The sequence below is a fragment of the Procambarus clarkii genome, unplaced genomic scaffold, assembly GCF_040958095.1.
Source record: "Procambarus clarkii isolate CNS0578487 unplaced genomic scaffold, FALCON_Pclarkii_2.0 HiC_scaffold_180, whole genome shotgun sequence".
NCBI lineage: Eukaryota > Metazoa > Arthropoda > Malacostraca > Decapoda > Cambaridae > Procambarus > Procambarus clarkii.
Genome location: NW_027189213.1, coordinates 101,873 through 112,652, shown reverse-complemented (window position 1 = coordinate 112,652; position 10,780 = coordinate 101,873). Strand labels below are relative to the sequence as shown.

Below are 10,780 nucleotides of genomic sequence, written 5' to 3'. Positions count from 1 at the left end.
AACCTGGACGCGAGGTTTCCTGGTGGTGGCCACCACAGCAGCAGCAGCAGCAGCAGCCGCAGCCTTCTTGGTAGGCTTTGCTTCTACCATGATGATGATGATGAACCAACCAAGGTGATGAGAGACGCTCAGACAGTCACGGGGGAATGATGCTGCCGCCGCTTGAGCCGAACCTATTTATGTGCCGGCACGGTACAGAAGCTGCAACCTGGCAACTCGTCCACCAATCACGACGGTTGGTTTTACGGCTCCGAAACCTGGATCCCATATCTTCTCTAAAATAGAAGCATTTGTTCATGTTCTTTGTAAAAGTATCATAAAGCAGGACAGATGAGACAAATATCATAAAAACTGAAGAGCAGATGAGCACACACATGTTTGTATTACAAAAGAAAATCCACAAATTCATTAGAAATTGGCAGGGCAGGCTGAGGAAGTAGGTAGATGTAAAATGTCTGTAAATGGCGAAAGAACATAAACCCAAGACTGAATAAACGATGTTAAATATCCATGCCAAGGAGACAAAAATATGTTAGGATACAATTACCATTAAGACACCACAAGCAGGTCCGTATCCTGCCGCGATGACTTAAAAAAAGAGTTGGTTATTAGCCACAATGTGTAGGCAGTCTCATGCCAACGGCCATACCACGTTGAGAACACCGCTTCTCGTCCGATCAGCGAAGTTAAGCAACGTTGGGTTTGGTTAGTACTTGGATGGGTGACCGCCTGGGAACACCAAATGCTGTTGGCAATAATGTTTTTTGTTTTGTTTTGTTTTGTTTCGTTTGTTTTTGTTTGAATGGCTGGCTCCACGGGAAATTCACGGAGTTGTGTGGAATAAGGCCTGGTAAAATGAATTAATATGTATGTCATGTTTAAAACAAACTCGCTTAATATAGATATTGTGTGAGGCTTTATACAAAAACGAACAACCAAAACAAAACATGTTGTATATATATATAGCTTAATCCGGGTTTGAACTCGCAACTCCAAGAATACGCATCACTTATATACACTTTACCACTGGACCACTGCTGCAGGACACTAGCTTGATGCTGAGGTATCAATTTAATGACGTAAATGCCATTTCCACAAATAAATGATAATTAAAAAGTATTTGTATGTACAAATCTTTTCTGTTTAAAAGGCTACAATATCAGTTACTGATATAATTTGTGTTAATGTTTCTATACCCACAGGAAGGCATATTTTTGCTTATATGTAAAGGGTACGGAGAAGGAATCCACAGACCATCATTCCCCTCCCCTTCCCTCCCTCCCCCCCCCCCCCCAACTCCCACCTACTACCACCACCACCACCACCACCACCACCACCACTACCACTCACCACCAATCACCACCACCACACCTAACCGAAAACCCCCTAACACATCAACCCTCCCCCCAATCAACAGGCGAAATAATAACCCTCAAATGCCTGCCTGCCTGCCTGCCTGCCAGCCAGCCAATACTAACGGTCTTCTCAGAAAGAAAATCTCTTTGTATCTGTATTACTTGATGAAATGTATGATTCTAATAATGAAAATAAATTTTGATGTCGGTTGTATGAGCATAATGACCAATATGCACATGATATGAATGAATTAAATAGTGTAGTTTTAAGTAATTAGGTTGTAGACACATTAAGCGGATATGATATTTGACGCGTCCAGAACTGGTGATTTTTGGTTTAGTTTTAAATGCACCACCACCACCACCACCACCATTGCTTCCCCAGAGCCTAATTAAGGACCGGTAAAAGGAGTCAATATGTATGTCATCTATAAAACCAAAGAATGAATAAAAAAAAACACACACAAACCTACATAATAGTATTAGGAAGATTGTATGGCAAAAAAAAAAAGTATTATTCCCATTGGGTCGTTTGAACTCGCGACTTCCAAAACACCAGCCACACACCTTACCACCCAGCCACCATAGAATTGGTATAATTGTGCAACTTTAGTTATAAAAGTAAAGTTTTCTCACATTGTATTGATAACTTAAAGGATTTTTTTTTTTGCATCTACAAATCTTATTGTCTGTTCTATGAAAAGGCTTGATGTAAATTATGTATTTTTTGAATGATTGAATTGTAGGCACATTAAGCGGATTCGATATTTGATATATCCAGAAAAGGCGATTTATGTTCAGTTTTAAAATGCATCACCGTTAACGCTAAAGGACTGGTAAAATGACTCGATGTTTGTCATTTTTAAAATAAACACTAAAACAAGGCCCTTAACATATATAATGTTTGAATATAAATTGAATGCATATAAATACAAAGTGGGAGTGGCTGGCTGGCTGGCTGGCTGGCTGGCTGGCTGGCTGGCTGGCTGGCTGGCTGGCTGGCTGGCTGGCTGGCTGGCTGGCTGGCTGGCTGGCTGCCTGCCTGCCTGCCTGCCTGCCTGCCTGCCTGCCTGGCTGCCTGCCTGCCTGCCTGCCTGCCTGCCTGCCTGCCTGCCTGCCTGCCTGCCTGCCTGCCTGCCTGCCTTGCCTTGCCTTGCCTTGCCTTGCCTTGCCTTGCCTGGCCTGTCCTGTCCTGTCCTGTTATTGCCTTGCCTTGCCCTGCCTTGGCTGCAGCTGGCTGGCTGGCTGGCTGGCTGGCTGGCTGGCTGGCTGGCTGGCTGGCTGGCTGGCTGGCTGGCTGGCCGGCCGTAAATCAACTCTTAACAACACCACACCACACCACACCACACCATCACTCATCACCCATCACCCACCACCGGCCCCAGTCTCCCAGCCTCTCTTATATACCCGAGCAGGCCCTTTAAATTATTTGAATTGTTGCACTTCGGCCAATGGCACGATCGCTGCTGCTCAAACATATTCTGGTTCACAAGTATTAAAATATATATATTATAATATATATATATATATATATATATATATATATATATATATATATATATATATATATATATATATATATATTCATGAAACACATTAAAACCTTGATCATTTATTCATTTATTACGTCTAGTGAAGAATTGCTTTTGTTCATTTGTATGATTAAAAATTGATAGAATAAGAATTCCTCGCTTAAAGTAAAATATAAAATATATATTGGATTTATATGATTGGTTAATATTCCAAGTGATGCTGAATATCCCCTATAATTTTGTTTTGTTTGTTTGTTATGTACACATTCCAAATGAAATCAATATAAATGTTATTATTAATGTTTGAAAGTTGATTGTCTACTTGAATCTCTCTATTAAAGTGTGTGTGGCTCCGGATGGAGCCTGGTTATGGTATTTGTCGTGGTGGGTGGCAGAAGTGCTTACTTCTTCTCTGTCTTCTTTGGCAAAAGAACTGCCTGAATGTTTGGAAGAACACCTCCCTGTGCAATGGTTACGCCAGACAGAAGTTTGTTGAGTTCTTCGTCGTTGCGGATGGCCAACTGCAAGTGACGTGGGATGATACGGGTCTTCTTGTTGTCACGTGCGGCGTTACCGGCGAGCTCCAGAACTTCGGCAGCGAGGTATTCCATGACGGCTGCTAGGTAGACAGGAGCGCCAGCACCGACGCGTTCGGCGTAGTTGCCCTTACGCAGCAGACGGTGAATTCTGCCCACGGGGAACTGAAGTCCGGCCCTGCTGGAGCGAGACTTTGACTTGCCCTTCACTTTGCCTCCCTTGCCGCGTCCTGACATTACTGCTGCTGTTGTGGGTTTGTGGTGTTTTATGCCGGTTTGGTTTGGTTTCCATAGGGAATGGAAAGGATGGGGGAGGTAGAGGGATGGGGAGATGAAATTCAGGAAGAGGATGCGGGTGTAGAGAGAGAGGAGGTTTGAAAGTTCGGTGGCCTGTCCACCATGGGTTGACATTTTTGTATGTGTTGTTTGTTTGCGTGTGTGTTATGTTGGGTTGTCAGTACATTGGCTGGGGGGGCTAGTGTTTGTGACCTTGTTAGTGTCCTAAAGCACTAGAGCCGATGGAGTTGGCTGAAGGAGGCTAATCTTAGAAACATCAGGGTAGTTACACTTCTGCCGCCACGACAAATGGTTTTTTGGTTTTATATTTTTTTGTAGGTGTTTTATTTATTTATATATTTTTTTTTTTTTTTTTTTATTATTATTTTTTTTTTTTATTTATTTATTTATTTTTTTTATTTATTTTTTTTTTTTTTTTTTTTATTTTATTTTATTTTTTTTTTTTTTTTCTTTCTTTCTTTATTCTTCATTTGGTGTAGATTGGGTCCGGGATGGGCCACTCATCTGGATCGTCTGGCAGACCGCTTAGTATCTGAGGGCTTGGGAAGGCCTCATCATGGATATGTCTGATCACTTTTTGTTGGAGAGTGATTCTTCTGGTTCTGTGTGGTGGGTCGTGGATCTCGTAGTCGCTGGTGGTGTTTTCTGCTACGAAGGGATCTTCTGGGTCTGGGACATACATGTTCTTCATACGGTACAGCTGTCTTCTGGCCAGGTAGCTGAGCCTAATGTTCATTGGTTTCATGTTGAGCGTCTCATGGATCAGGTCAGTTCTTACCCTGTCCCTCAGAGTCAGGCCCTCTGCAAAGCGAAGTGCTTTGTTTTGTACTCGTTGAATCTTCAACATGTTGGATTTGTTGGTGAGGTTCAGGGGAACGTAGGGGTATTCCAAGCTAGGCCTTATGATCATTCTGTACAGGTGGAGCTTGATGTGGGATGGGGCTTGGTTGAAACGGAAGAGCCTCTCCAGTGAGCCCCGGGCCATCGCTGTCTTCTGGGATACGTACTGGGAGGAGTTGAGTAGCCTGTTGAAGTTGTAACCGAGCACTGTGTTGGAGTTTGAGATGGCTATGGGTTCACCCCTGATTCTTATTCCCCCCTCATTTTCAATAGAGAAGGCCATACAGCCGACAGTGCTTAATTGGATCTTTTCTGGGTTAGTGGTGATCCTCCATTTCCTTTCCCAGTTAGCAGTCCTTGCTAGTTCTACGTTTGCCTTACGGGTTACAGTTGCATGCTTGGCCGCTTGGATGCTAGGGTTAGATGTTATTACGTGTGTTACGTCGTCCGCAAATTGTACGATAATGGTGTCCCTATACTCTGGTTGGGGTAGGTCATTTACAAAGATGTTGAAGAGAACCGGGCTCAAGCATGATCCTTGGGGGACTCCAGCTGTTGGGGTGAAGGCTGCGGCCTCTTTTGCCTTGAAGCTGGGGGTAACTTGCCTATTCTTAAGGAAATTTCTGATCAGCCTGAGGAGGGTCCAGTTTTGCGCTGGTAAGTCTGCTAATTTGTACACAAGACCATCGTGCCACAAGCTGTCGAAGGCCTTGTGTACGTCCCTCGTTGCAATCAAAGCTACCTGTTTTTGCTTTCGAATTGAGCTTACGGCGTCGTAGATGATGTTAATTGCGTGCTGGGTTGATCTATGTGCTCGAAAGCCAAACTGCTTTTCTGTGAAGAGGTTGTTGTACTCCATGTAGTAGTTAAGACGGTTTGACATGATTTTTTCAAAGCACTTGCCTATCGTGTCTAAGAGGGAGATTGGTCGGTAGTTGCCAGGTTGGTGGGGGTCTTTCTTGGGTTTGGGAATGAATATCATCTTGGCTGACTTGAATGCTACAGGAATGTGACCCGATGCCAGCATAGCGTTGAATAGGTTGAGTATGGATTGCATAAGATTGCCTGGTAGAAGTTTGATCTGCAGCGCTTTGATCCCTGATGGTCCAGGGGCCTTATCTCTGGTGCTTTTGATGACTCCTCTCATCTCTAGCATAGTTATGGGTCTTGTTAGAGGGTGGTCGTCTTCTAGGGTTGTCAGGTCAATCAGAGGGGTGCTGTTAAGGGAGGCGGCATTTTCTGTTGTCCATTGGTTGACACGTTCAAAGTGAGTGTTGTTGAAGGCTCTGCTGTTTGAAGCTGTGAGTGTCTTTTTCCAGACTGCGCCCATGAGGTCAGCCTGATCCTGTGGGTCTTCTATTTTTTCTTGCTGCTCCTCTTCATCTTCGTCAAGGAATGTGTGTACAAGGTGGGTGAGGCTGGGGTTAAGCTGATCCCAGGAGCTGTCTGATCTTGCGCCAGAAAGTAGCCGGCTCCCTTTTGTACTGGTTGGCCTGTCTCACTAGGGTTCCCCAAATGTGGCTCTTGTGGGTCAGCGTAAGGTCTATGGTTTCCCTTCTGAGTGTTTGTAGGGTCAACGCTGGTGGCTGGCCAGTTTGGTAGTGGCTTTGGCAGGCTCGCTGGTACTCATTCATTTTGCCTCTGATTTCTCGGGTCGGCTTATATTGGTGGTAAGTCCTTGTGGTGGATATTTCACAAGTGGCCTCGGTTGCAAGCTGGATCCGGTTGTGGATGGTGTTTACTGCTTGGTCGATTGTTTGGGTTGGGAGGTTCTCGAACTCAATGATGGGGTCGTCAGCAAGGAAGGCGTCATATTCACGGGCACGTATGGTTCCCAGTCTGGGCCTGGGTGGTGCCACATATCTGAAGGGGGCTGCTTGGAGGGATGTGACCACAGGGATGTGGTCCGACCCCACGTTCTTGCCTGGGGTTACTCTGCAGTGGAACAGGTCACAATCTCTGTTGGTCAGCACTATGTCAGGGGTGCCCCTCTGGTTGCCCGCAAAGAACGTCTTAAAGTGGGGGCCTTGGAAGGAGAGGTCCCGGTTTTGCATTAGATTGAAGAGCTGCCTGCCCTTGAGGTCTGGCCTGTCAGGAGCGTTGAATAAGGCCTGATGGTGGGCATTCAGGTCTCCTGCGATGATAGTGGGGAGGTTCCTGTCGAGCAGCTTGTTCAGAGGGATGGAGGGGAGGTAGGCCAATCTAGGTGGTAGATATGCGGTGCAGACAATGAGGGGGCCGTGTGAAGTGGTGAGTTCTATTGCAAGAAAGTTGTCGTCTTCTATGAGAATGGGGCGGTAGGAGAGCCCTCTTCTTATTAGTATTGCCACCCCACTGTACCTACCCCTGTTGACTTCCCTGGTGGAATATCCCCAGATGGAGATGTGCTGGTCTTGTCTGGCCGCTGTTTCATTGAGTAAGACAACATCTGGGTTAAGTCTGGCTACCTCCAGAGTGAGTAGGTATCTGTTGTTGAAGTAATGTCTGATGTTCACCTGAAGGATTGTGATCCCCATTATTGGCTATGAGACGGAAGTGTTTGTTTGGCTGTAGTGCCAATGTTATTACATACGGTTTGGTCGCTTCTGTTTGTGGAGGAGGGGGGTAAAGCTGTTGAGCCAGGTATCTTGTTCCTGGTTCCGGTCGGGGATTGGTTGGAGTTGGAGTTTTCCATACGTTGCTGTGCCATTGAGGGGTCTTCGGTGTCACTGCTGTTCATGATGTCGACATCCGTGGTGCTAGAGTCGCTCTCTGGTGGAGAGTTGTGGGGGCTGCTTGCCCTTGCTCCGTCCACAGGGGATGGGGTTCGGCTGTAAGTGTTGGTCCTAGGCCTCTTGGCACCGCGTTGTGTGGAATATATTGTTGTGGGGCTGCGATGTTTGAAGCGAAATTTCCTAGGGCGGGTGGGGTTCCGTATGGCAAGGGAGTTTGTGATAGCTTGGAGGAGGATCTGATGTGGGATTGTTTCAGGAAGGGTGGACATAGGTGTTTCCCAGGATGTCGGGGTGGAGGGGCCGGGGTTGTTCAGGGAGTTTGGAGTCTCCTGGGCGTTGGTTGAAGCCAGGGGGCGAGGAGTACTAGGGTTGGGGTTGTTGGGTTGTGCTTGGGCCTGGCCGGCGGTTGTTGTGATGTTAGGAGTCAAGTAGGCAAGCGAGTCCTCGGACATATGGACAGGGGGTAGGCCATTGTCTTTCCTAAGTGAGTTCCAGAAACCTAGGAGCTTCACTGGGTTGTCTGGAAATTGGATTTGAGCAAATGTTAGGAGTTCGGCCCCTAAGCTGGGCTTGGGATCGGGGTTTGGTGCAAGAGAGTTAGGTGTTGGGGCCTGTTGTGTTTGATTCTGGGTTTGCTCTGGTATAACCGTGGGGTTATGGGGGTGTTGGGTGCTTTGGTGGCCCACTTGGGCCACCGACTGGGCCTGTTGTTGGTTAGGGATGCCCCAAGCATTTACTGGTGGAGGAGGGGCAGGGATGGTTATAGCTGCCTGTTGGCGGGCTGCTGTCTCTGTTTCATGCAATTGCTTGATTGCCTCTTGCCTGCGGGGACAAAGATGCGAGATTGCAATGTGTGGACCATTGCATAGAGCACATTTGGGTGTTGGGTTTGTGCATTCCCTGTAGCTGTGTTCCCCTGTGCACCTGCTGCACTTGGGGGTTCCATTGTTACATGCATTGGAATAGTGGTCATACTGAAAGCATTTGAAGCATTGCTTGAGCTTGTAAAACCTCTGTGGGTGGATTTTGTCAGGTTCAGCCATGATGCCAAATGCAGAAAGGCCTTGTGTGCAGACTTGCGTTGCTTGCTCCGGTGAAGCCAGAGTAAGTTTCAGTACTTGGTTGTTGCGTTGGGTTGTGAATCTGTGGGCCTGAAGTATTTTGACATCCCTGTTTTTCCTCTCTATTTCTGCAATTATTTCATCATTTGAGTGGTCCATGATGATGTCATGGATCCTATGTACAAAGATGGTGCGCTGGGCTTGGAATTCGGCAGGGGGGTAGACAGTGATATTCTTCTCCCTTAGTTTGTTCATGGTGTCTGACGAAAGGAGGTCTGGGAGGTTTGCATTGGGTACCAACAAGATGGCTCCATTCGTTATTTTGTACACATTTTTGTAGGTAATCTGGGTGACCTCGTAGATCACCTCAAGTAGTTGGGCTGGGGTACGACCCCGGCCAGATTCGTCTGTGAATCTGACTTTGGTCGCCATAGCTTGGTGGGCCAGGCAGCCTAATCTAATCTATACTATGGTGGGTGCTGTGAAGTGTCCAGGTAGACTAAGTGGATGGTGGGTGTTAGTTAGGCCGAGGCCTCTAACTTCTAGTTGCTAGGCAACTAGAGCTACTAGACAAGGTGGTAATTGAACCTATCGATAGCCTAAGCCTGCTACAAGGCTGTTTGATGCCCGATCAAACCTTCGCAAGAATTTCAAGAACCCGGTTTTGGCTACCGCTCGGGAATGATCGTTTGGAATGGCGAAATACAAGAGGTAGAAACAGTTTAGAAAGACAGCCTTATTCACTCCTTAATTCTATGATTAGTAGGTTATGCATTGTGTATTGTGTGAGTGTGTGTGTGGTGTGTCTTGGTACAGGCAGGGAGAGAATGGGGAGGAGAGGGTGGGGAATGGGGGGGGGGGAGGGGGTGTGGGATGAAGGATGAGGATGGGTAGTTATTTTATTAGGACATCATACTGCTGTAAGCGTCAGTAGAGCTAGGTTGAGACACAGTACAGGTGCCCCGGCGTGTCTTGACGCCGAGAGAGCTAGTAGTCGACTGGCAGTGAGTGTGGCTGGCTGCTACGCGGCCGGCCGGCTGTGATTGGCTCGCTGGCGCACCAATCCTGAGTGAGGTGGGCGGAGCCAACGCTCAGTTTCTCCTGTAGGTGGCGGGAGCTCCTGGGAGCACGTCTGCTCACGGCGGCTGCTGGCTGGCGAGCTTTATGCCTTTTATGCCGGCTTTTGCTTTGATGTCCATAGGGAATGGAAAGGATGGGGGAGGTAGAGGGATGGGGAGATGAAATTCAGGAAGAGGATGCGGGTGTCGAGAGAGAGGAGGTTTGAAAGTTCGGTGGCCTGTCCACCATGGGTTGACATTTTTGTATGTGTTGTTTGTTTGCGTGTGTGTTATGTTGGGTTGTCAGTACATTGGCTGGGGGGGCTAGTGTTTGTGACCTTGTTGGTGTCCTAAAGCACTAGAGCCGATGGAGTTGGCTGAAGGAGGCTAATCTTAGAAACATCAGGGTAGTTACACTTCTGACGCCACGACAAATGGTTTTTTGGTTTTATATTTTTTTTGTAGGTGTTTTATTTATATATATATATTTTTTTTTTTTTTTTTTTTTTTTTTTTTTTTTTTTTTTTTTTTATTTATTTATTTATTTATTATTATTTTTTTTTTTTTTTTTTTTTTTTTATTATTTATATTTTTTTTTTTTTTCTTTCTTTCTTTATTCTTCATTTGGTGTAGATTGGGTCCGGGATGGGCCACTCATCTGGATCGTCTGGCAGACCGCTTAGTATCTGAGGGCTTGGGAAGGCCTCATCATGGATATGTCTGATCACTTTTTGTTGGAGAGTGATTCTTCTGGTTCTGTGTGGTGGTTCGTGGATCTCGTAGTCGCTGGTGGTGTTTTCTGCTACGAAGGGATCTTCTGGGTCTGGGACATACATGTTCTTCATACGGTACAGCTGTCTTCTGGCCAGGTAGCTGAGCCTAATGTTCATTGGCTTCATGTTGAGCGTCTCATGGATCAGGTCGGTTCTCACCCTGTCACTCAGAGTCAGGCCCTCTGCAAAGCGAAGTGCTTTGTTTTGTACACGTTGAATCTTCAACATGTTGGATTTGTTGGTGAGGTTCAGGGGAACGTATGGGTATTCCAAGCTAGGCCTTATGATCATTCTGTACAGGTGGAGCTTGATGTGGGATGGGGCTTGGTTGAAACGGAAGAGCCTCGCCAGTGAGCCCCGGGCCATCGCTGTCTTCTGGGATACGTACTGGGAGGAGTTGAGAAGCCTGTTGAAGTTGTAACCGAGCACTGTGTTGGAGTTTGAGATGGCTATGGGTTCACCCCTGATTCTTATTCCCCCCTCATTTTCAATTGAGAAGGCCATACAGCCGACAGTGCTTAATTGAATCTTTTCTGGGTTAGTGGTGATCCTCCATTTCCTTTCCCAGTTAGCAGTCCTTGCTAGTTCTACGTTTGCCTTACGGGTTGCAGTTG

General features: G+C 46.6%; 1 non-coding gene across 1 annotated transcript; it reads left to right on the top strand.

Annotated features, from left to right (window-relative positions):
- The first annotated feature begins 635 nt into the window (after nucleotides 1–635).
- On the top strand, nucleotides 636–754 carry LOC138361096 (5S ribosomal RNA). The gene has a single exon (XR_011226780.1). It is a non-coding gene; the product is annotated as a 5S ribosomal RNA (ribosomal RNA).
- The last annotated feature ends 10,026 nt before the right edge of the window (nucleotides 755–10,780 follow it).